At 43.2% G+C, this 27,122-nt stretch overlaps 1 protein-coding gene across 1 annotated transcript in view; it reads left to right on the top strand.

Moving 5' to 3' along the window:
- The window catches only part of nrxn2b (neurexin 2b), a 496,668-nt gene that overhangs the window by 66,624 nt on the left and 402,922 nt on the right, over positions 1-27,122 (top strand). The gene's annotated exons all lie outside the window — the stretch shown is intronic.

Genomic DNA, 27,122 nt, shown 5'->3' with positions numbered 1-27,122 from the left:
ATGAGAGGTTAGGACTCGGTCTGTAATACCTTCAACTTTCCAACTCACCTGGCATGTCGTGGACTGTACTCCTCTTTCTCCATCTGCAGCCCCGTCCTTCAGTGATTTGTGTAGATTAATTGGTAACAATAGGTTACAACTGCATACTTACACTGTTCTAACATGTAGTTACAGAGTACCTACTGTTAATACACAGTAACTAGGGAGACCTGTTGTAAAGTTTTACCGTTTAATAAGTATACAGTGATACTCTGCAATTAGGGTTTGATATTTAAACTTGGTAAAAGATTTGAGACACAAGAAAGACCAGCACATTTAATACAATTTCTTAAATGTTGTGGTTTTTATTCACACTGATTGTGTGTGAATATTTATAAGCGGCAGGGATGTCATGATAGCTAGGATAAACATACATCCTGGCCTTACAGTTTAAGCCTTCAGCAACTTTGGAAAATCGGACAGTAAGTGTATAATGTACTGAGCAAATGTACTCTGTGTATTTATAGATAGTTATTAAAGCATTATATTGTCACTCTAAGGGTGAATGATCACACCACAGAGACTGTAATTACATTGTAACTATGCATAACTGCAGTAATTACTCAGTACCTACACCACCCAATTAACAGTTACCAAATGGTTATTGTTGACCTTTGCTTGATCAGTAAAGGTATTTTTCCTGAGTTTTGGCTCTGGTCAAACCCAGCTTGGTCAGTAACGTTTTCAGAGTGTGTCGCGCAGTTACTCAGCATAGACCAATCTTCAAAAAATCCAGTCAATTGAATGGAATTAAGATGGTGGGGTAGTACATTTTAGATTGTAATGTATTCAGTCAAGCTGTTTGATATTTTGTACTTTTTTCAGAAGCACGTGTTTGGGATCTTGTGAGGAGTCTGTTTCAAACACTCTCTCAGTCTGTTCCGGGTCTTTGATTTAGTCCTGTTGATATTAATTTTCCTACCTTTTGTCCCCCCCAAAAAAGGCATGTTGTTCCTGAAAGTTGGGACATTTTGCTCAGCCTCTAATCACCCATCTACCCCCTCAACACCCCCCCCCCCTCCCCATCTGTTCTTGGCGTGCAAAAAAACCCGCCAACACTCACTTAATCTGCAAAGCAAATTGTTTCAGCTCTGGGGCCTGAATTTAATCAAATATAGATATTTCACAGTCGAGAAGAAGGAAAAAAAAAGCCAACAGCTCTAAAGAATGGAGAGGGGGGGAAAGAGAGAGAGAAAAACAGGGAGAGAGTGGGGGGGAGGGAGGGAGGGAGAGCAAGCAGGATGGAGAAATAGAGAGGGAGGGAAGCAGGGAAAAAATGACATACAAATGCAACCCAGGGGAGCCACTCTATAGAATTACAGTGATGCCAGGGAGACGGTTAATTAAATTCCACTTGGCACAGTGGGGGCCACACGGGCACAGCTGGCAAAAGTGAATGGAGTGTGGCAGGAGAGGAGAGAGAGTGAGTGCATTAGAGACGTTCAAAAATGGCACCCACATATTCCAAGTGAGAGAGAGGTTCACAAAAGAGAGAGAGAGAGGAAGGAGGGAAGGACAAAAGGGTTCAGAAATGGAGACCAGGTTTCCAACTCCCATCAGCGTTCTGTGTAGAAGCATCTGACTAAATATGAAAGATTAAATAATACATATATTATGTAGGTAGCCATGTTTTCCAGACAGGTTGGTTGGTTGCTGAGTCCCTCTTTAGACACATTTTAAACTCAGGTGATTTACTGCTCTTATATATATATATATATATATATATATATATATATATATATATATATATATATATATATATATGTGTGTGTGTGTGTTTCATGGAAAAGAAGAACAACTGGATAATTGAATTCAATTGCACTGGGCTATTTTTGCCTTCCCTCATTTTAGGTATAGTCCACTGCCTGAAAATAGTACTGCAATAATTGAGTGCCTAATTATACCTGCTTCTGTTAAAATTTGGTGGCCACGATCCCCACCCACAATGTGTGCAGTGAATTGGTGAAACAGTATCAGGACGTCTGCAGCAAAAGTTCTCCCCTTTCGCTGCATGGCTTGTCAACTCTGGCAGTCAGACCCACGAGTTTCCCGTTTAGGGTTTGTCGGCTTCGGTCTCCCCTGATATGAACTGATATTTTGTATCTCCCACTGATTTGTGTGGTGTGTGCTGAGGTTGTCTAACACACAGTCTACCGGGAATAGTTTTTTGTGTTTTTTTCAACCCCCTTCTCCTGTCACTTGCAAAAAATAAAGAACTGTTGCCATTTTTTGCCCCCCTCCTATGCTTACGGCTGTGTTTTGTGAAACCCCCTCTCAGGTTTTTTAAATTAGTGTTTGGTTGTACTTTAATTCAGCCTCCTGGGTGCCAGCTCACACTTGGCCAGTAACTTGGAGGTTTCTTCAAAATTCTTCATTTTAATAAGCTCCCTGGATGGGGCCTACAGGTTTCTCCACTGTCTCTGTGAAAGAATGATCTCTCCCTCTCTGTCTCTCTCCCTCTCTCCCTCTCTCTCTCTCTCTCTCTATCTCTCTCTCCCTCCCTCCCACACTCTGTCTGCCGGTCCCTGCACAAATCAAAATAGAAATAAATAAGCAGTGAGGTATGGAGAGTAGAGATGGAAAGAGCGGCAAGAAGGAGTGGAAAGAGTGAAAGAGAAGAGGAGGATGGAGAGGGAGAGCTGTAGACCACCTTGTGGCTGTATCCTCCAGCGCAAGATTGTCATGGCAACAGACAGGGGAAAGCCAGACACTGTCCCGACGTTCGTGCACACCCACCTACCCATGCACACGCACACGCACACACACACACATACTCTCTCTCACACTCCTTTGCAGAGCGTTATTATTTCGAAGTGAGTTGTCTACACCTGTGGGGTTGGCCAAACTCTGCCAAGTCCTTCAATATGACATCGTATCGCACTGGCTGTGCAAACGAAAACAAACAAATCAATAAATAAATAAACACAAAAGACGGGCTGAGTTCCTGAACCGGCGCCGTGTCGGACTACGTGCATAATCGCATTCACACTCCGAGACGCGGTGACGGCTGTGTGGGGAATTGAAACGAAGCTTGTTTGGCGTAACGGAGAGGTTCCTGACGATTTTGGCACTGCTCTAATAATTCCTCAAACAGCCTCCCCTAGGGCTGTTCCTGGTCGGGGGGGCGGGGACCCACCATGATTGCTGGTTTTCAATAAAGGCTTAGAATGACTGAGGCCTTAATTGGACTGTTTTCTTAATTAGGCCCAGCAGTAACACACACATATTGCCCTAAACACAAGGGGGAAAGTCCCAGAGTGGGGTCTAACTGACACTAACCCGAACTCTAAAACTAACCCCAACCTTCACCGTCACAAACGTGATCCAGACAACCCCCAAACACAATGCTGTTTACCACTATCTTCCCCTCTCTGAACAACGTCCCTTTCATGTCCGCAGTCCACTGTGCATGAGGCTCGTGTCCTTCAGCGTTGAGCTGGCTTCCGTGACTTCGAGGAAAAATCAGAGCGATGCACCGTGACTGTGGTCCCAGACCTCCACAGGGCCCCGATTGACACTGTGTTCAAAGCCTTGTAAATAGTTTGGTGAAATGAAAGGATGCTGATCTCATAAGATGCAGCCAAAATGTTGCAATAGATAAATTGTTTTCATTTATCATTACAGTTATTGTTTTATTAGTAAGTACTTTCGATTGTCTTAGGACGTTAAACTAGAGTTTTCGTTTTATCTGGTATCAATATCCGAAGAAATAAGAATTGCTGAATAAAGTACTTTTATCTAGTGACCCCCCACACATACAACCCACAGCGATCAAGTCCTCTGAAAATGAGACCGGGTTGATACGCAAATTACCACAATACCTTACTAATACGACTTCAGATTAGCGGTGAGGTTGAGCTGCTTGAATTGACCTTTAGGCTGTTTTGTTTTATATAGATATAGGTTTATTAAAAATGTAAATAGACAACATGTACTTGCAAAGATAGGATGGAGACAAGCAGGGTGGAAAATATTAAAAGTAAGAGTGAGAGGAGATCTACCCAATACTCGAGCTTTGACTCGAGGCACAAAACATGTAAAATAACAAACAAGTATTATGATTACCCTACCCGTTCCTACAATTTAGATCTCATACACAACTAGGTTTTATGTAATTGTGGTTTACCTAATTAATGACTAGTACACAAAATATACTACCTGTGTGGTTTACTGAGATTCAGTTATGCAGACGCTCGATAGCAGGGAGGACTGGCAGACTGCATCGACTTGAGGACGGTTGCAAAGCTTTCTGGTTTTTGGTGGAGAAGTTCTGGTTCTGGTTCCATTCCGTATTCGTGGATTTCGTCTCCTTGGTTTCTTCTTCCAAGTTGTTTCCGCTCCACGCTCCTAATTGTGCCACTCCCAATTGCTAGTTTTAGCTTTCTGTTTTTATACATTTTAGACAAAGAGATTCTAATGTCTTTTTTTCTTTCACTTTTTAGCTAAGTGACCAGATTACCGGTGCTTTATTGTTATTTGGGTCTGGAGGAACAAGTTTTGTATGAGTGATTGAGAGTGCGGCCTTGTGGGGACATGGACATACAAAACCTGATCTAAGATAGTTTCCAGCCCTGGAAAAATATGGCCCGAATACGTTTCTTCCGTAACATCTATTTTTGTTTTCGTTTTGACTTTATCACAGGTATGAATATACATGGAGGCCATATATACATAAACTATAGCTAGGCAGCAAAGTCCATCGGCTGTAGAAAATCCCACGAGGTAAAATGGCAGCCCGGCCCGGCGCCACTGCCGAGACCTCTATGGGTCCTTAACGTGTGCAGATGCGACAAGCGGGACTCTTAAGAGCACATCCGCGGCTCTCCATGCCCCCTGCTGCTCCCGCTGTCAGCTTTCCTGCTTGAGATCTGTCAGGAGAAACACAGAACAAAGGCGAGTGCGAAGCTCCTGTCACCGGCCTGCTCACCGCTCAATAGCTCTCTTTTTTCTGGGTGAATTATTACTGGCATTATTTATTTCTTTCCCATCTCTCCGGGAAGCACAAGACTCCGAGCGGCTGTCTGGGCCGAGTCAGAGAGGTTCAGAGGATCGTGGTGGAGCCCAGGCACTTTCTTTGATGTGCAGTTGCAGTGAACCAAATGCCCGTGATTATTATTAGAACTGTATTTGTTCCTTTTTTGGAACATCTGCTAATAAATAACTACATTTGTATTCCTATTCCTATTCCTATTCCTAATCCTCTTCCTCTCCCTGTCCCTGTCTCTATCCCCATTCACATTCACATTCTTGTCACTTAGGTGTTTAATTAATTTAACCATGCATTAAATCGGTGGGCTTCACCACAATTCATTATGATAATAATTAAATGATCTATACTCTGTAACTTCCCCCTCTGCTCTCCACGATCCACTTTTCTAATCCTGTCCCAGGAGCCCTTGTAAAAACCCTTGACCTTCCCGTAATCTGCGTGTATGTCAACAATGTAATCCCGGTCTATAACCAGTCAGGCAGCTCTATTCTCTCTGTGCATTGTAACACAACCAAAACACTATTTCGCACCACGGGACTTTTTTAAATACATGTTTAAGCTAAATGTTAGAGACAATAACATATTGTCTTATTCATCTTAAAAAAAACAGAGAGGCCAGAGACCTGTGCTATCTGCTATTTCATTTCCTCTGCTGAATGGAAAGTTGAGACAAACGAAAGGGTCGTTCCGTATGATAGCAAACACTCAGCCTCCTTTGATTTGAGTTTAATTTTGGATACAGTGCAAATGTGAGGCTTTCGTGCACGTGCGTGAGATGGAGGCTGTCAAAACTGGACCCATTTTTTGGACCCTCGCCCAACCTGTACGTGCTTTTCCTCTGCTATTGATACAGAAAGACGATTGTGGTTTGGTTTTAAAACTCTCGAGTATCAGTCTGGGTATTTTGGCAATTTATTTCAATACAAAAAAAAAAAAAACAGTTATCAAAACACAACCCAAAACTGAATAGGATATAAAGGAATCTAGTCTGTCTGTGTGTGTTCTGGCATCCATAACTAGCATTAACCAGTCTTTAAAAGACAACGCGATCAGCAACAATTTGACCAGTTATTGCTCCGGACTTAGAAACAATCAATCAAGCAGTGTCACATGTATGTGTAGGTCCATAAGTCCTTATATGGACTCCATTCAATAAGTAAGTTTGGGTTTTAGACAACACAAACATCTATTTGTTCCCAACTGCTGTCTTTTATTATTTTGACTTAAAAGGCGATGTTTTGCTGTCCTGTTAATGACAGTCCAACAAGAACCTTAGAGAAATGGATGGAGTTTGCTGCTGATCAACCCAAACGTCTCGTTAGCCCAGAAGCCCTCCCCCTAATCCCCAATTTGTAAAGAGTGGGGCACCAGTTCAGGTATCGTACCATGAACCAAATCAATCATTCAATTAAGGGAACTCAGGTCCTTCAGGGCGAAAACTAGCATTGAGCAAAACAGCAGCTCGTTTGGTCTGAATGAAACTGATCCAGGTCTTTATTAATTGATTCATTCAGTGACCTATATCACCCACTGGATCGGGGGGTCTCCCCAGGACCAGAGTTTGGAGACCCGTGATCTAATATGTACATCTCACTTACAGCCTCTCTCACGATCTCCAGCCTCACTTGCACACACTTACAGCTTATTTTAAAAGAGTGATAGACTTTGGGCGCCTCCTCTTCTCCCTGCTGGGCTGGAGATGCTTAGGGGGTGGACGGAGGAGCTTGACAGGGCCGGGTTGATCAAATATTGATGGTGCCTGTGGTCTCTGGGAACTTCAAAGAAGGGGATCCCTGGTTGTGAGGTGCTAGTTAGTGTCCCAGAAGTAGGGAATGTGTGCAGAGGGGGTTGCAGGTCCCCAGGCAAGGTAGCATGTGGTCTAAGTCCTGTATAAAGAGATGCAGCGAGCCCAGCCGCCCCCAGTCTGAAGCGCACTGATGTGTCTTCGCTCTCTTGCTTTTTCTCCACTAGACATGCTCACCCAGATGTACCAGCTGCACTACACAGCACTGCGATTCACTTATTTTGGTTCTGAAAACGATAGGCCTAACGTATGTTGCAGAAACATATTACCCCCAACCACACAGTGTTATTAATGTTGTGTTGATCGTTGCTCAGTGTCGTCGGCATATTTCATAGGTATTATTTTGCATGCTTGTATGCTGCATATGTTGTTGTTTTTTCCCCTGTTGTTATGTGTGATGTAGTTACTGTGTAGACATGCCATCTTATCCTCTGGAGTATTCAAATTTGTGTTGCCATAGTATTACATCTAGTTAGTTTGGGTTGTGCTTTTGCATAACAGGATTACTCAGCAGTGCCCACCAGCAACAATTATATAATCCCCCCCCCCGCCCCACACACACACACACACACACACACACACACTATGACTCTCCCCGTCACCTGTGTCACCTGCAGTCCAGCAGCGGCCTATTCCCGTGGGCCACAGAGACCAGACAAGGAGGGAAGTCCATGAATGTCTCTTCAATATCCACTGCGCCTCTGATTAAAGCCCCTTGTCAACTGTAGGCATTTCCCCTGCTGGGATATTGCCCCAGCATGTCTGGGGCTCTCTGCGTAGCCCAATCAGGGCTAAGATTCACGGGCCTCCTTATGGACCCCTGCTCTTTCAAAGTCAAGCTTTCCTTGAGCTGTAAGGGAATGGGGGAAGTGCAGAGGCAAATGCGACGAGCAGGAATTTAATTCACTGGTTTAGGTATTTATGTGTTTTGTGGGTCTCGTTATTCATAGACGTGGATGCACGGGGGAGATGGATTTAACAGTCCTCTTGTTTCTGCAGGCTAGGGCTAATACATCTGCAATCAAACCACAGTAACTATATCATCCTGGAAAGAATACTGATCGCGGGATTTTTATCATTGACTTAACATTGTTGCAGGTTGTAGTTGACAAACATGACTTGTTGCCCATGACCACAGGGTGTCAATAATGTCCTTGAGATGTTGCACAGTACACTTGTCTGTCTATGCTGGTATTTCAATACTTGCCTCTATTATTTGGCCAGCATAACGACCATTTAATAGGGTTATTCTTCCAGGTTTTGACCACATACCCTGATGCCTACCAGTGTGTGTTGCCACAACATCACATTGTTCTGTGTCCACTTCATTGCAGTGTTTCCCACAATGCTATTTAGTTATCATGGTTATCCCATGATCTTGAAATCTCTAGTTGAAGGGTTTACCAGATCTTGTGACATCTTGATGTGAGAAGTGGGAATCTCGAGGTTCTCTGGGAAGTCTTGAGCGAACTCTAACCACAACAAGTGGCCTTAATGAGCTACTATAGCCGTCGGTATGCTTTGCTGTTATAATCAGCAGCGCCCTGCAGGGACGAGTCTTTCACACACGTGTACTGGAGCTCGTCCTGTTTGTAACGTCAGGCATCCCTGGACTGCACATCTGCGGGCCACTCTGCAGCGTTGTTCTGTTCCTGATTTGGATAAACCCACATTACACGGGGGTGGGCTTTTCAGATTATCACCAAGCCCATCCTTTTGCATCTCGCAGACCCGCAGAAGACAGATTGGATCCGGTGTACCCCGAATAATTTTGAAGTTTGGTCTACAAATCATGAGGATAAAAACAATGCGTGCAAGGTTTTTCACTCTAATTGCCTCCACGCCTGAAGCAGCTGTTTGAAGGTCGACCCCGTTGACATATCTTTAGATAGCTTGAGTAAGTACTCAGCAGTTGCCTGTAGTGAAGACTACTTTTCCAACACTGCCTTTGTTGTCCTTCTTGCTTTTTAATTTGGCAGAATTCACTTTCTCCAACTCACTGTTCCTGCAGTAAATGCGGTTATTGGATTCTCGCCTCTCTCGGCCGCCGATGGATTCTCAGCACGTCGTTAGGAGTCATCGCTCGCTCTGATTCCTTCCTCTCAATTAGAAGATGTTATTAACATCTCCGTGTAGCTTTAAGAAAGGGAACGAAAGAACAACTGGATTCCCCATTAGTGCTGGCTGGCACAGGAAAGGAGAGCGGTGGCAGTGATATAATACAGAGTGACATATGGTGTGTGAATGTAATATTGTAACAAGGCTTGAAATGAAAGATGGCTGCTGTAGATGGTAATTATCTAAAGCTGAATGTGTTGATGGAAAAGGTCTCCAGTCCAGGCCCTGGGGAGCAGCTGGGTATTGTGTTTTTTTAATTTTACTTTTTATTTTAGCCCAATTTGAATTACTATCATCAATGATTGTCTTAATTAGCCCATAACACCTGATAAAATGTGATATACTTGGGCTTTCCAGGGCCAGGGTTCGAGCCAACACATTCTGCTTCATTTATTTAACATATTTCTGTTCTGATTAGATTAATAACAACAACAAAAAAGGGGGTTGTAGTAGGAACTGTAGTAGGAAGTGCAGTTTGGGATTTGAGGTTGGATAATTGTGGAGACGTGGAGACATTGTCTCAAAATGTAGGCTCTAAAATCAGTGTTACAGTGATAACAATAAAAGTTTAGAAATGAGTTCTATTGGGTGTATTTTAAATGGCTTGTGGTTCTTTGATGGAATTTAGTTTTCTTTACCCTTGGTTTCGAGTTCCTTTGGACACAATCTCAAAAAACTCTTGAAAAAAAGTGAATAGGTCACATGGTCACATTTTACCATTGCCTTGTTGAGCTCCACAACTGCCTTGCCACCTGCTTTGGTTGTGTACCGAGTGGTCTCTTCAGAATGGTCTGGGGAGAAACCCACATCACAGTGCGCTACACAGATACTCCCTTAGTCCCCTTTGCTCCCCTGTGCTGTTGACTCCAGTCACAGCTACCTGTCCCTCGAACCCGTAGGCTGGAGAAGAACAGTCGAAATCAAGACACATGCAAATAGTAAAAGAAAAAAGGAAAGAAAAAAGCCTTCAGTAAGAAAAATAAGAATCAAAAGAGAGCACCACATTGACAGACTCTCTCTCTCTCTCTCTCTCTCTCTCTCTCTCTCTCTGTGTTTTACAAAGATGACCTTCTTTCGCTGGGCATGGCACAGTGTAGTTTTATCTCTGCGCTCTGGGACTATCCTTATTAGTAGATGTTTGTCTGTGTGAATTGGTGTGGGTTGTATCCCCCTCTTCTTTACCAAAGAGGGTTTTACCAGAGACACTTGCATTCATTAGCAAGGGGGGTGACCCATTCCATCAGGGGAAAACCGAGCAAAGAAATGGAGCACTTCCCTATTGTTTGAATAAGATTGTAAGATTCAGGATGCTCCGAGATTTTTCCCAGTTCAAAAACCATCCCACTTTTTATCAGCCCCGCCTTGCTCCACCATCTCGGTTGTTCAAAGCAAGATCAACAGAGCTAGTAACCCAAGCTTTTTGTCTCAGATGGTTACACATGTCCCAAGTTGTACCTCTTCCTTCTGTCAAATTCTAAATCATTAATTAGTTAATCTACAAAGAAAGAAAGAAAACAACACAGCATTTCCTGTCCCTTCTAAACCACCAAGAGAAAGGTAGTTTTCTCGTGCTGGTCCCCAGAGAAAACAACCCATTAAAAAGCAATTACAACACAATATGTGTACATACTGTACATGTGTTGTCAATAAGAATGACAATGGAACTAAACTACCCCGATATCATTTTTTCTTTTAAAAGAGTCATGGTTAATGGTTCAGTCGTATTTAAATTCAATTACCGCCATCCTGGAAAACACAGGAGATGTGTCAAAGATGCGTCCTGTTGTGCTATCAGGTTGTCTGCATATTTCCCGCAAACATATAGACTACTGGTGGTCTCGTTGTGAAACTCGAATGGAGAGATCAAGTTTGGGGGAGCAAGGGGAAGCAATGGGGAAGGGGGGAGGAAAGAGAACAGGAGCAACAAAGAGAGAGGCGAAGAGAAAGTGCAGACTTACTGCGTGCATTTGCATGTAGCTCTTAATTAGGTATTCGCCGGGGGTAACAGGAATCTTTCTGTAATTACCCCACCCACCACACACACACGTACACGTACACACACATGCCTAGCTTCACCTGAGGGGATCACCAAGGAAAGTCACATTGAAGATCCAAACGGATAATGACTTCATGGTGGGAGGCCCAGCAGGGGTGGGGAAGGGAAAGAGAGTGTGTGTGTGTGTGTGTGCGTGCACGTGCGTTTGCGTGTGCGTGTGTGTTTGTGTGAAGCCAGTGTCCATTTCAAGATGTGTTTCAGTCTTTCAATGTGAAACCAAGGCGGATGCAGCTTAGACACCATGAGTACAGAGTTCAGGCAAGAAAAGCAACTCTCTACACCTCCCAGGAGTTGAGCACTAAACGATATTTAGAGGTAGGAATATTTCACTTTCAAAGGTCACTTCAAAGGGTGACCAGGGGCTCCAGGATCTATTTTGTAAACACAGCGGCGTCTCCATGTTAGAATTCGCACCAAAACATACAAAGTACACAGCAGCTCGATCACGTGTGTGTATTTGTTTATTAATTATTGATTATTTTAGCATTTAAAACAATATCTGTATTTATGTCAGCTTGTTTTTTAGGTGAGGGTGAGGGCCAGAGTTACTGACAAAAAAATAAATACTTATGTGAATACATAATAATAATAATAATAATAATAATAATAATAATAATAATACATTATTATTATTTGTAGTCGTAGAATTATTATGCATGTCACATGTCGCAGATTTGGTATTAAGTAAGAATATCACAGGGGAATTGTGGGTAAAGAGGTTTTAGCCACAGCAGCCTTCTGATTGCATTAGCTCTACAGTTGTGCAATCCCCTTGTCCTCTGTCCTGGCGATCGCCTGATGGCGTCTCACAGTGAATAATTACAGCAGACTGCAGTGTTGAAGGGTGAACATAATGCCGAACGAGAAGCCCCGCTCAGCTGTCCACCCCGGTGGAGATTCCCAGCAGAAAGAGGAGGGTTATAGCACGGAGGAGTTTGTATTGTCTCCCTGCTGCTATTGATATATCAGTTTTTTACCCCTGCGCTAGATTCACCATTAACCTTTTTAGATTGCTCCCATGTTTAGCAAAACCGTTCGCAGAGAGAGGTGGAAGGGAAAACAAAAAACAGAAAAAAAAATCCCGCTGGACAAGGCTGCCCTGATAGGCGGCAGTAATGTTGTTTCGCAATCTCGCTGGCGAGATGAGATGGAAATTGGCTGTTTGGTGAAACCGACGGAGACAACAGAGAGCATGCTGGTCTCCGTGTAGTAAGAGCTAGGCTGCCCTCATTAAAATCCTCAACTTTTCCTCCTCGCTGGCTTGTTAGTTAGAGTCTTACAGACGATACGATTTGTTCCCTCGAATGTTTAAAACATATTTTGTTTTTCATTTTTGCATGTGGAATCGCCAATTATTTTTCCACCTCCCCCCCATCACACACACACAATTCGGTATTGCCAATTAGTCACCTCAGCCTGCCCTCCGCTGCCCCTCTGTGCTCCTTCAGATAAATGAGCCAGTCAGCATCCTTCAAAACGCGGAGATCAAAGCTGCCTGCTCTTGATCACATTGGAAGTCCGACATTCCCCCCCACAGCACCAGCTATTCCAATCATAAGAGCAACCTGAACTTGCATGGAACCACAGAAACCACAGGAAGTCAGAAGTCCCCAACTCTATTCCCAGAGACGCTCACTATGTTGAGTGATTCTGGTAGGGACCCCTCCGGTACTTTATTTCTACCACTACACCACACGGGTGCAGATATAAATGCATTGATAAAGTAAACAACACAGGGGTTGACACCTGAGCAATGTGTTTTTTCCTTATTATTTGTTACAAACCGTGTTGTTTGACCTTTGAGGTAAGAATCAATGAGTGTGAGTGAACGAAAATGCAATTAACCGAAGTGGGTAATGCGCGGTTTAATTTGTTGTGTTACAGCTTGCTGTTTTGCTGTCAGGCAACTACTGCCTTGTGTTCAAAGCTTTTTAAAGAGCAAAGTCAGTAGTCATTTGTTTTGGAATCCGAGTCCTAATTTCCATCCCCACATAAATCCTCCATGTTCGTTCCTATTTGGCGTCTGATTAGTTATTAATTTTCATCAGTGTTGTACAATGCTCCCCAATCACTGTAATTCAGGTATTGATTTGATTTGCTTGTTTGTTTGTATCATGCTTCGTGTGTTTGCATCTTGAAATGTCAGGAGGTGTGTCTTTAATCCATCTTTAATGCCTAGTCCAGTGCATATTGTTATGGGCTAATTACAATTGAAGATCCCTATGTCTCCGTAATGAGATCCACCGGCTCTGTTTATATTCAGGCCATTTGGCATTATTTAACATGATGGATAATTCTCACTGTGACACCCAGAGCAGATAAAGAATGTTTATTTGTTCTGTTCTGATTAATTCATAATTATATTTCTTATCCAGGGTGACTTACAATTGTTACACTATATCACATTGTTTTACATACATTTTATTTTTACAGCTGGGTTTGTACTGGAGCAATCTAGGTACAGTGCCTTGATTAAGGGTTACCTAGGATTGATATAGACACTTTGAAAAGGAGTTTACTAAGTGGCCCCCAATAAGGTTCTCCAAATTACTTTGCAACCAGCTGCTTATTTTACCCATTGTGAAAATCATACACATCTCAATCCCTTGGTTAGGATTTCTGTGGAATCGATTCATTCAGTTCTGCGAATTGTAGACAACCTTACCTAATGGTGTAGTTGCAGCCCGTGTTTGGTGGGCTGGGTTCTGAGGTTGCCAAGGACAGGATTCATCCATTGTTAATGTGTATTAATGATTGAGAACTAGGGTCAGATGGCATAATTGTACCGCTTTGAAATGAATGTGTGTGTAAACTATAAAAATGGGACTTGATTGTCAAGAAACCATTAACTCAGTGTGGATGGTAGGGCCCTTGATTGTCTTAGAAGATCCCTTGACCCCAGGGAACTAAAGTTGGATGTAATTCAGTTTTTTTTTAGATTTGGTTTGCTTTATATGTATTGTTTATTAATCTATACTGCAGGAAAGCTGCTTTGATTCATTTTATTTCCTCTTCAGACTCCTCTACACTGGTATAAGAAATGACAGACACCCATAATGGATGTTCCTGAGGAGTTGAGCCCTGATTTTCCACCCTTCCCATACTATAGAGCAGGGGTTTTCAAACCGGTCCTGGAGTACCCCCTGCCCCGCTGCTTTTCGTTCCAACCTAGGTCTTAATTACTAAATTGAATGGTATATTGCTTTGTTAGGTCAATTAATGATTCAATTAGGCAATTAAGACCTCAGTTGGAACAAAAACCAACAGGGCATGGGGTACTCCAGGACCGGTTTGAAAACCCCTGCTCTGTAAAGTAAAGTGGACATGTTACAAAACAGTAAGCGTCCTAAACACAGTAAACTAAAATCCAGTACAGAACCCAGTGGAAGATTATGTTAAGGGGTTTATATACAAGCAGTGATGTGGCAAAAGTTGCATTAGTGCCGTGTGCAGTGAGGTCAGAGCAGGCTTAATTACCTGTATTAGATCAGATTCGTGCAACTTGGAAAGGGCATTCAAGTGTGAACTGTGGCCTGCTCCTCCACAGGTTTCTCCTTAATGAAACGCATTGCCACCGAGTCCCATTGTGTCCACAGGCAGGTCTGAAGCCTTTCAGCCATGACGGTGTGTGTGCTTCTGGCTTGTCAGTAGTTTTCTATGAGCAACGTTACCTGACTGCGGACGGCCTGCCACCTTCCGCACAGGTGAACCGTCTTTCTCTCTCGGAGAGCCGCGGTCTGACTGCTTCCAAGAGATCAGTTTGTCCCGGATTGCGGGAGATGGGCTGGGAAAGGGGGAATGTGTGAGCATGTCTTTTCTCTCTCTCTCTCTCTCTCTCTCTCTCTCTCTCTCTCTGTGGGAGTGAAGCCCTGCTGCTCCCTCTGTATTACAGCACTCACTGTCACAGACTCGGGCAGCAGGGGCCGAGGTTTCCATTAACTCGCTTCTCCAACATGCAAACTCCCCGTACAGGACTACAGCCAATTATTTCATATGAATTACTTAAAAATCTATGTTGATGTTGACAATTATATATTTACTAGCAGGAATTATAATAATTATAATATCATCAGGGTCTCGCTCTATAGTTGGGTATCAGAAATGTAAAATACAGTATGTACAACCACCCCAAAAACAGCTGCAGTAAATCCAGATCCTGTCAAAGATAAATAATAAATAAATGACGACACATGTGGAGTGTCTGTTGTGTGGCTCCTGTGTGGGCTGAATACTAATGCCCTGTAACTCCTTGTGTGTTCACACTGGAGTATTAGGTTCATAGCATGACATTTTCACATTGATTGAAACAATGATAGCAATCATTTTAAATCCATCGGCTTTGTATACCGCCCCATATGATCACGCAAATCCCACTTACTGTCAGTTTCAATTGATGACTTAGCGCTATAATGAGGGAGCACTGTAATAATTATAATAATAATAGTAAAAATGATAATAAAGATATTTTGACGCAAGGTCCGATCACCCTGTTTGCAGACACATGGCGGAGACGTGATCTGAATTATGCATGATCGGATGGGAGGAGAAGCCAGAGGAACGGTGCATACTTGCAACATGTGTGAAATCGGACAGCATCCACACCGACCTAAGAAATAAAACGCGTCAAAGAAGTATTAGTGAGCCGATGCCACTTCAGTGCTGTCAGGGCGAGGCACACAGGGTTGTTTCACAGCCGCCTTCTCTTGCTCACAGCACTGGGATTTCCGGAATATTCCCTCTTTCCATGTGTTTTGTACTGCTATCACTTAATTTACCATGGGGGGAGAACCTGTTAATAATCTGCTAATTGGCCAATCTAATTATCTGCAGTTTGTTTCATTTGCAGTCACAGGCCTCGTTCACAGTTCAATTCCAGTCGCTGATTGAGGGCTGTACATCTGTCAATCTCAATCATTAATCATAACACGTGTTATGGGCTATGTAAATGTGCTGGTTTATCTCAGAGTGCGTCTTAATACATAGTAAAGCCCTGTTTTGGAATGCCGTATTAGGCCAGACCCAACATCGTGCCGAATGCTGGCTACCACAGATGCAGCACACAGCAGAGCAACGATTACTGCTTTTCTTTGGTGTCAGATTGAGTCATTTTAGTCTCCCTCAAAGCCTCTTGATTCTTAGTTCCTTCTCCATCACCCCCTTTTCTCCTACCACGGCTCTGGCCACCTGAAATCCTCTCTCTGACACACTCAGAGTAAAACACTCGCTCTCTCACACACACACACGGCCAAAGTAAAGGACACAGAAAAAGTTTCAAGAGCTCTGAGGAAATGTCTCCTGTTTAATCGCACCACCTTGCGAAAGACTTGAGAGAGAGAGAGAGAGAGAGAGTATAGAGGTTGGGGGGGTGGGGGGTGCTGGCAGTTGGTTGCTCGCTGCCGGTTTCCCTGGCAACCGTCAATTAATCCTTCCCCGCTCGGTGCTTGTGTGTCTCGTTAAGATGCGGCCGCATGGGGCAAGCTGCTGCAAATTACCGCCGACATACGGAGAGAAAATAAATACATCCGGAAGCTCCTGATTCTGTCAATTAATAGACATCGGTGTGTCTCTTATATGGGTTCATCATGTGCTGGTGGTGGTGGGGGGTGTAAATCTACAAGCATGCATGTCAGTAATGTACAGGTGACATGTGGAAAAGGTTCTAATATGCTCTTATGCTGCAAACCCCAATCTTTAAATTTCCCCATTTTCCTCCAATTGAGTGAAATTTGATCTGCAATGCAACACAACATCCAAATTGCACACATTCCTTGACTTGAATTACCAAAATCTATTAATGGAAAAAAACAAAAAACAATTGCATTGTTATTATTATTAGTATTATTATTATATGATTTTACAGAGTCCTTTTTCGTAGGCGGCTCCATTTGGAAAAAAGTTCACGAGCCGCACCGCACTTTAATCGTCAATTGCGTTTATTATGTATATTCTGTGGCGCGCTGAAGCGATGTAAGCGATCCGCACCAGTGATTGAGCTTTCTATTCTAATTGCCCACTGTTGGAATGGCGGTGCACACTCGCTACACACTTATATCGCTTGTGTAATTACAAAAAGTGATCTGGCGGGGAATGGTTTTGTAATGATGGCGTCTCTGGCCCTATTATTTTCTCTCCAGACTAAAGTGCGGTGGGAGTCTGCGACAAGCAACCCCTGCCACGCACTGCGGCTGAAGCCCACTGGGGGGTCCTTTAACAACGGGCTGGAGTTGAAATTCTGGGCTTGGTCACCTGCTACAAACCCAACCAGCTGATTGGTCTAAACTGACCCCCCGCGTTTGTAACTCAGTTTTGAGTTTCGGTCGCTTACTGTTGGGGTGCCAGGCCTTCTCCTTGATACCCCCTCTGTCTTGTGGTTTCCATAGTTGTGTACCCATAGTGTGTACAGAGTACAATCGTAGGGATATATTATCACAAATTCCCATCATTAGCTCTTTTACTTTTGCATTCTCCTCCTCTTCTCCTCCTTCTTCCTCCTGCCCTTTCTCCATCGTCTTCTCGAGAGGAACTAGGAAAGAATGCATTTCTCACACACACACACACACATCTATATAACAAGAAGGGATAGAAAAATAAATTAATGGGTCTGAGAACAAACCAAAATATGTGACATCATTGAAAGAGTGGAGATGATCTGGAAACATGGCAAAAAAGACAGATCAAAGATGGATCCCAAGAGATGAACAAAAAAACTAAAAAAAACTAGCAGAAGACCACATTAAAGATGGGAAGATTAAATTATAAACTTTGCAGACGTGACGTGGAAAAGAGAAGCTGTAGATTGAAGCAAGTGGAAACATCTTGGGGAGGCCTTCATCCAGCAGGGGATCAATATGGGCTGATGTTGATGTATTATAGTAATGTATTATAGATGATAAAATTGTATTATAGTGTGTGTCTATATATATATATATATATATATATATATATATATATATATATATATACAGTGAGGGAAAAATGTATTTGATCCCCTGCTGATTTTGTACGTTTGCCCACTGACAAAGAAATGATCAGTCTATAATTTTAATGGTAGGTGTATTTTAACACTGAGAGACAGAATAACAACAAACAAATCCAGAAAAATGCATTTCAAAAAAGTTATACATTGATTTGCATGATAATGAGTGAAATAAGTATTTGATCCCCTATCAATCAGCAAGATTTCTGGCTCCTATGTATCTTTTATACAGGTAACGAGCTGAGATTAGGAGCACTCTTAAAGGGAGCGCTCCTAATCTCAGCTCGTTACCTGTATAAAAGACACCTGTCCACAGAAGCAATCAATCAATCAGATTCCAAATTCTCCACCATGGCCAAGACCAAAGAGCTGTCCAAGGATGTAAGGGACAAGATTGTAGACCTACACAAGGCTGGAATGGGCTACAAGACCATCGCCAGCAGCTTGGTGAGAAGGTGACAACAGTTGGTGCGATTATTCGCAAATGGAAGAAACACAAAATAACTGTCAGTCTCCTTCGGTCTGGGGCTCCATGCAAGATCTCACCTCGTGGAGTTTCAATGATCATGAGAACGGTGAGGAATCAGCCCAGAACTACACGGGAGGATCTTGTTAATGATCTCAAGGCAGCTGGGACCATAGTCACCAAGAAAACAATTGGTAACACACTACGCCGTGAAGGACTGAAATCCTGCAGTGCCCGCAAGGTCCCCCTGCTCAAGAAAGCACATGTACAGGCCCGTCTGAAGTTTGCCAATGAACAGCTGAATGATTCAGAGGAGAACTGGGTGAAAGTGTTGTGGTCAGATGAGACCAAAATCGAGCTCTTTGGCATCAACTCAACTCGCCGTGTTTGGAGGAGGAGGAATGACCCCAAGAACACCATCCCCACCGTCAAACATGGTGGAAACATTATGCTTTGGGGATGTTTTTCTACTAAGGGAACTGCACCGCATCAAAGGGACGATGGACGGGGCCATGTACCGTCAAATCTTGGGTGAGAACCTCCTTCCCTCAGCCAGGGCATTGAAAATGGGTCGTGGATGGGTATTCCAGCATGACAATGACCCAAAACACGCAGCCAAGGCAACAAAGGAGTGGCTCAAGAAGAAGCACATTAAGGTCCTGGAGTGGCCTAGCCAGTCTCCAGACCTTAATCCCATAGAAAATCTGTGGAGGGAGCTGAAGGTTCGAGTTGCCAAACGTCAGCCTCGAAACCTTAATGACTTGGAGAGGATCTGCAAAGAGGAGTGGGACAAAATGCCTCCTGAGATGTGTGCAAACCTGGTGGCCAACTACAAGAAACGTCTGACCTCTGTGATTGCCAACAAGGGTTTTGCCACCAAGTACTAAGTCGAAGGGGTCAAATACTTATTTCCCTCATTAACATGCAAATCAATGTATAACTTTTTTGAAATGCGTTTTTCTGGATTTTTTTGTTGTTATTCTGTCTCTCACTGTTAAAATACACCTACCATTAAAATGATAGACTGATCATTTATTTGTACATTAATACAATATGCATTAAAATATCAGTTCACACAGAACAGCCAATAAGATGCAGTAGAACTCAAAGAATGTTAATTCCCAAAGTGCTGATTTTCTAACCCTCTCTTTTGAGGCTATTGCATTCTAGAGAAAACACTTAAAGGGTCTGGTGACTAAGCTCAATTGCGGAGGGTCAGCAAGGGTAGGAAATGTAGAACTGAGGCTAAAATAACAACTAGAAGGCAGAGGGAATGTGGGGGGCGGTCCTCTGGGGCTATGAGACTCTCCAGTCAGGCCATTCGACTCTCGATCTGAAGCTGTGATCCACCGTGACATGGTCTGAAGCCAGTCAGGAAGCATGACTGTTGTTTTGAGCCCAGAGTCTCGTCTGAGCGGCCAGATTGTGTCAGGCGGGGTTTGCTAACCCTGTCCGACACCTATCGATTTTGGGAGCAGCCCGTCTGCGTGATTAGAGATGACATCCCCTTTGCATAACATTCTCACGTGCTGATCTTCTAGCTGGACTGTCAACCCCCCGGCCGTGCTTGTCCGGAGGCAGAATCCGATGACCTGCAGCGCACACCAGGTGCTGGCTGCTCTTCTGGCAGCAATTTGAGGACTGCTAAGTGTCCCTATCAACCTATCAATATGAAATTCATTTGCTTACTTTCCAGATTCGCTAATTATTTATTCTGATTTGCCAATTTATTTTCCACAATGTCCATTCTGGTCTGTGTTTCCAAAATGATGTATATATCTATCCACCTGACAGGCTGGAGGTTGCTTTCCTCTTCATTCCTTCCTATTCTCAACTCATATTTTTCTGCTTATTCTTCATCTTCTTATGATGATGATGAAGTTGAAGGGCGTTTGAACAGAGATATGCTAATCTAGAGAGAGAGAGAGAGAGAGAGAGAGAAGCAGTAGGTGTTATGGCTTTTCAAGCGATTCCTGCCTTATGGTTAGCAATGGAAAGTGCGCCAATACTGTATATAGTTTTGTGTAATTAGATTTTTGTATTTATTTTTTTAGAAGAGGATGCATTTCCGGCCCTGTTGTCGGCCAGCTCAGGAGACTAATGGAAAGGGTCTGTAGGAATAGAATGGAAGGTGTCTGATAATGGATTCGGTCTTTTTCTTTCTGTCTTTTTCCTTTGTTTGTTTGTTTCTTTCTCTCGCACCCTAAGGCTGAGCAGGCCCAGGGTAGTATATAATCATCTACCGCAAATTGAAATACTCGAGAGCCTTGAGAGAGAGGGAAAATGACCAGGCAGGCGTATTCTCTCTTCAACTGCCTGCCAGCCCCCCGAATTAAGTCATACCCGGCCTACAGCTCGGTGCCTGTAATGTGCCATGCTGTTTTACCTCTCGGTATCCGGCAATTTCGTCTATCTACCGCACTAGACCGTGCGAGAGGCAGAGAGACGGCACCGCTGACTTTATCTGTCAGGCGCAGATAGACGCCCCGCACCTCTGGGGGATGGATCCAAAAACAGCGCGCTGACAGACGGATGACCACAGATTGAAGCCGTCTCTATTAGGTCGGCTCTTGTCGACAAGCGGGGGACACGCAGATTGGATCTGTCCCCGATAGACAGAGAGAAGACTGTAACTCTCGGGGACAGACGGACACACAGACTGCAGCCTGTTACAGACGCGCAGATAGAGAGGCAGCCCACGTGCTGACAGGTCAGACAAAAAGTTTGCTCCGAGGCAGACGGACTCACAGATTGTGGCTCTCTCATAGATGGACAGTTTCACAGACTGCACTGATTACACACAGACATACAGACAGACAGACAGTACCCCTCTCGGGGACAGACACCCAGACTGCACCAGACAGTAACTCCCAGAGGCCGTCAGACTAAAAGACTGTCCCGCTTTCACTAACGAAACCGACAGACCTTTGTCATAGACTGTCCCTCCCTCTCAGTGACAAAGAGAGAGACAGACTGTCTCCGTCACTGTCTGAGACACAATGCGATTGCTTCCTCTCCTGGAAGAGGAGACTCTGTTGTAGGCCTCAGAGAGGTCCAGATCCTGTCACACAATGTGTGCTAATCCTGTCAGATACCCAGGGAGTCTTTCTGGTTTATTTCATTGCCTGGTGTTCAAGCCTGGGAAGCCGTGACCAATCAAAAGGCATAAAACACTCTTTGTGTGTGTTTGTTTGTTTTTATTTTCATGCAGAACAAAGCCAGGCTCCGGTTCAGAGTAACAACTTGGCCGAAAGACATGGTAGTAATATTATATGACTCTCCCAACTCATATGACTATCAAATATCCCCCCAGGCAAGAAAAGAGAAGCAGAAACAATCTTTCCTACAAAAATAATATAGCATGTTCAGCAATGGACAACTCTATTGACCTTTCAGAAGTGTAATGAAACTAAAATAATTATAATCGGACTGCAGTACAAACTGCTCTAAAGTAATGCATATTACCTGTTCAAATAAATGAATACAAAAATGTGGTGACTGCAGTTTTTAAAATGGTTCTTCTGTATATACGTTGATATTAACTTGGAGGTGGCATTTAGTAAATTGTAAATCTATAGTTTCCATACAAATGCTACATTATATTAGAATGTTTTTTTTCTGGGAATAGATGGCATAAAACATCTACAGATTCCAAGTAGTTAATAATAATCATCATCACCATCATAAAAACCCTTGCATTACACATTGCATTTGGTCACCTGCCCACATATCAATAACTGGAGGAACTTATGCTGATCAATACGCTGCATTGATCATTTTGAAAGTCAACCAAGATAGACGCCCATTACGAATAATGACTTTTTAGCAAAATGATTTTCAAAAAGCACACGTGCTGCATTTCAGAAGCAATGGTTTAAGACCTTGCTATGCCAGACCTATTTCTTTTTAATAACTTCGCAGTAGCTGGAGGGTGCCAAGAAAAAAGGAAAGAATGGAAAGTACATATACAGCACATAAATGAATCTTTCGGTCCCTGATACCAGTATAATTCACATCACAAGGAACTGATTATGCAGCTAGGGAGTAAAGCACAGTGCCAACATCAAACTGGCTCTGTGTCTGTGCTCTGCGGGGGGCTGGCTGTGCTTTGCTGCTCTCGGGACTTCGTGCTAAGGTGGGTGATTCCTGCAGGGGGCAAGACAGGCGCAGTGGTGATTTCTCAGCGTCTGAATTCAGAGAGATGAGGGGTTATAAAGTGCTGCAGGACTGGGCAACCTACTCCCTCTCTTTCTGCTTCTCTTCTTTCTGCTTCATGGCAAGAAATGGGGTTGTAAAATCACTGCTGTTGAGCAGTATTTCATGAAATGTATCTTAATCATTATTATCGTCCATTGTTGATGCAGGGCTGGATAGATTTACAGTGTTCCTGGCCCAGGTTATTCAAGCAATCCTTCTCATATTCCCAACTGATATATGTTTTTCTTCTTGGTTCTTTTTGTCCCTCTTGGGACCCATTCCATTTCTTCTTTACTCCATCTCTGATCCTTTCTTCCTGCAATGTGTCTTATATATGTGTGTTGCATATATTGTGTGTCGTTCGTGTGCTTTATCGCATTTTGGAGTTCAACTTTGATTGATTAAGAGTTAGATAAAAATATGAAAAACTTCCATGAGGTGATGACATGTTTTTCATTGCTTCTAGTCATCTAAACAAGGAGTTAGTATGTGCAGTTTAATCTTGTGTGTATGACTTGAAACCAGTGACACTGGGTAGCTATACAGGACCCATTTCAGCTGGCAGTCTTGTGCAAATAAGTCAATTTCTTTAAACCACAACTTGTTCCCAAGCGTTCCTGCACTGGTTTGAGCCGTGCCGGATTAGCGAGTCATTAGAGTTATTTAAATATAATTAAGGCTTGCAGCTTTTCGTGGGTTCTCTCCATCCTCTGCACCTATGTTTAAATCCGTAATTAGCCATTGTGAAACCGCAGCCGCTTGCTTAATTAGACGACTGCCGTCTGATCTTGCTGTAGCGGGGACTTGTGCATTTTCCGAGCCGCGCTGTACATTCATTAAAGGAAAGTGATCACCTCACGAGTCGGTAACCGCGTGCGGCTTGATTCTCCATGAAAGAGAGAGATTTTGCCTGGAGGTAAAGGGACTGTTTAACAGATTCAGCATTAAATAAGCATTAAGCATTAAAATAACATAGTGGCTCTACAACAACACACCTGGCCTCGCAATGAACCATGAAAACAGTCCTGATGGAGTAAATCAATAGGTTTGTTGGCCCTAGAGACTAAAAGGCTAGTTTTTGTATTAGATAGCTTGCAGCTATAACTCTAAATTAGGGGGAAATTGTCTTATAGTGTGTTTGAATGCCTTCAGCTCTCTTTCAGAGTGATCCTCAAACAATACAAGTGGTTCAGAAGTGGAACAGGATGTAGCAGCAGCATTTCAGAAATGAAATTAATAGCAACACTGAGTGATTTTACTTCCTTGTTAGTCTGAAGCTGAATTGCCATGCTGTGATTTGGAGGTTCACCTTTTAATGATCAAAACATTTTGAAAGTGTCCAACGAAGAAGAGACAAGAAGGTTACAAAACAAGGAAACTGAATATAATGAATGATGCTTGCTCCTTTGTTGTTCAAAGTGGGCCATGCTGGGCTTTTATTTGCGCACACCAGACAGTTTGGGACATGGCGTGCTGTGAAATTTCTCTCTGTCCGGGAGCAAAGGGGAGAAATGACGTTTCAGTGGCTGCAAAGTCGATTTGGTGAGATTAACCCAAGAGCAAATATGCCTGTGTTGGGTCTACCAGGAACTGGCTGTCGCCCTTCAACTCCCCAAGCCTCACAGAGAAGGACTGGCTGTATATGGATCATTCCTTTTGTATTCTGTTCTGTTTGAATCTGTTTCATTCAACCTGTGAAATTCCATCGGCTTACAAAACAAGCGTTTAGGTGATCTTACAACAAAACCAGCATATATATATCTTACTACCAGCGCTTACTTAGGGCCGTGAAACCTGGTCACTTAATGCAAACATGATACAGAAATCATGGAAGACACAAAGGAAAAGAGAAAGATGTCTGCTTGGAATTGAAAGAAGAGAGAGAGAAATAAATGAATGGATCCAAGAACAAACCAAAATATGTGACTTCATCGACAGAGTGACACTATTAAAATGGCAATGGGCGGACAGGTGGTGAATAGAACAGATCAGAGATGGACAGAGGAAGCTATAGAATATAAAACCACATATAAAGCCACATAGAAGATGGGAAGGTGAACTCATACACTTTGCAGGCATGAACTGGATGAATGAAGCTGTAGATCGAAGCAAGTGGAAGCATCTTGGGGAGGCATTCATCTAGCAGGGGACTGATATAGGCTGATACTGTACATTTACTACAGTCAAGATGTAAACTGTGAAACCTCTGTCTTAGTGTGTTGAAGGATTGTGAGTCACTTTGAAGAACCAGTTCCCATGCTGTTTGGGTGATAGGTGATCCAGCAACACAATGGGCAGAACAGATTCATTTTTTATGGAAGGGACCTCACAGAAGTATCTTTGGAAACCATCATCTAAGGCACATTAATGCAGAAGACAATCTTTTTTTTTTTTTTTTTTAACCAGTCTGCATTGTATAAAGCCGAAACTCAATATGTTGGTATTAGATTCACCTATTTGCATTGTTGTTGTTTCTCCTGCCATTAGCAACACTTCCATCCACTTCCTGCAAAGTGAGTGTGGCGCAATTAACACTAATCAATATCATTGATCGCCCATTGATGGTAACTCTAACCTCCCTGACCCCCACTGTGAATCACTTAGAAAAGGACAGACAGAACCGCAGCTCAGAGTCTAAGGTGAGCGGTACTAGCGTACTCCATTGCTTTCTGTCAAATCAGTTTTCGTATTCTTCTCCCCCAAGTGCAGATTGACTGATTTGTGCGATGGGAGTTATTTATGCTTTCTCTCTGGAAGTCCAAATCTGCAGGCTTAGATGGTGATTGAAAAACAGATACGTTTGTGCAACAGAAAAGATTTGATGAGGTGTCTGCTTCTGTAGTTTAGCGGGGGTGTATGACTTGAAAACCGGTGTCACTGGGATATTGTCCAAACAGGCATGTTGGTTGTTGATCACATTTCATTGATGGCTTTGATTTGGCACCAATGAAACCACTATGCATGATTTAATTTCCAAGAACCCATGACTCTGCCAGTTATAAATAAAGCATTTGTTCAGCATTTCCATTACCAAGAAGATGGGTTTAACAACACACCTGGAAATTAAGAAGGAAATGTGTTTAAGAGGGAGAATAGGAGGCTTTTCATTATCCCAACGATGCCACTTCCCTGAGATCCTTCAATTAATGACTGAATGAGATCCTGGGATCAATAAACAACCCAAGAGGCGAGAAGGCGCAACAATTCCCCTCGCAATTACGACCATTAGTTGAGACTCATATAACAGGCAAAGGAAGTCATTTGTAGAGGCCAGCTCAACTGGAGGTTGCCAGTAGATTTTTGTTCTTGGGCTGCTCTGTATATTGAAATCACAAGACGGGGGGTAGAATGGCACCTTTATATGATGTGAGATTCTGAGACAATGAGGGGACTGGCAGGAGAATTAAATTATTTTGGGAAAAAATAAGTACTGTGTGAGAGAGATCTACTACAATAGATACAGGGGGCAATAGCAATTAGCACAGGTGTCAGGAATTGTAGGACTGGGGGGGTGGGGACAGCGAAGAACAGAGGAGAGAGCCTAGTGTTTGAATGGAAAGAATAGGAGCCTATTAAACAGAAGAGAGAGAGAGACAAAGAGAGAGACAGAGAGAGGATAAGGAGACAAGGAGATTTTGCAAGATTAAAAAATATAAAATAAATGTAAACTCTTTTCCCCAGGCCCCTTTTTCCACTCTCAGTGTAATAACGGGAGAAATGAGAGGGAGACAGAGACCGAGAGAGAGAGAGAGGAGACATCTTCATCTTAGTTTCCAATTGGGGAATGAAAAAGCGACGGAGGCTCCTAATTTCCTCAGCAAGTGCATTTTCAAAGAGGCAGTCTATTAGATGTGATTGCATTAAGCTGCTCTGTGATGTAGGAGCTGAGACCAAGGACGTGAATGTCTGAGGAGTGAAGATGGGAGGGACTGTAGGTTGGTTTGGAGCACCTGACAAAACTGGAGACTTTCAAGGCCAACTCCAGGATGAATGTCTGTTCCCAGGATGCTGTTGGCTGAGGCGACAAATCAAGTTCAGCTGATTCCAAGCCTTTGAGTCCAGTGGGGAATGGCTTGGTGTCCCCCTTTTAATTCTTCTTGCTCGTACTTGGACAAGGCCGGTTAATCTATTTCACTCAGGAATAGTTGAGGACCAGACAGAGTCACTGCAAAGATGGACATCTGGAATCTGGCTTAGCTTAATAAGATGTCTGTCTTCTGCCGCTGGCTTATAGAAGCAATCACACTGCATTCATTTAGTAAGGGAGGGGGGTATTGAAAATGGCTACGGTGGGATTTAGCTTTTCTTTGGGTTCTTCCGACATTAGAAGCAAGGAGAACGTAAGAGGACTATTTACCAGCCTTCAAGGGATTTCTTACAGCCTGTATTTCTAAGCTCCCTTATCAACACTCCTTAGGTGGGGAGTAAAACTACTCTGATTTCAAATTGGTCCCACTAGGAATTATTACTAAGAGG

Source organism: Amia ocellicauda, chromosome 12, assembly GCF_036373705.1.
Source record: "Amia ocellicauda isolate fAmiCal2 chromosome 12, fAmiCal2.hap1, whole genome shotgun sequence".
Classification (NCBI taxonomy): domain Eukaryota; kingdom Metazoa; phylum Chordata; class Actinopteri; order Amiiformes; family Amiidae; genus Amia; species Amia ocellicauda.
This window is presented reverse-complemented; position numbering and strand designations above follow the sequence as displayed.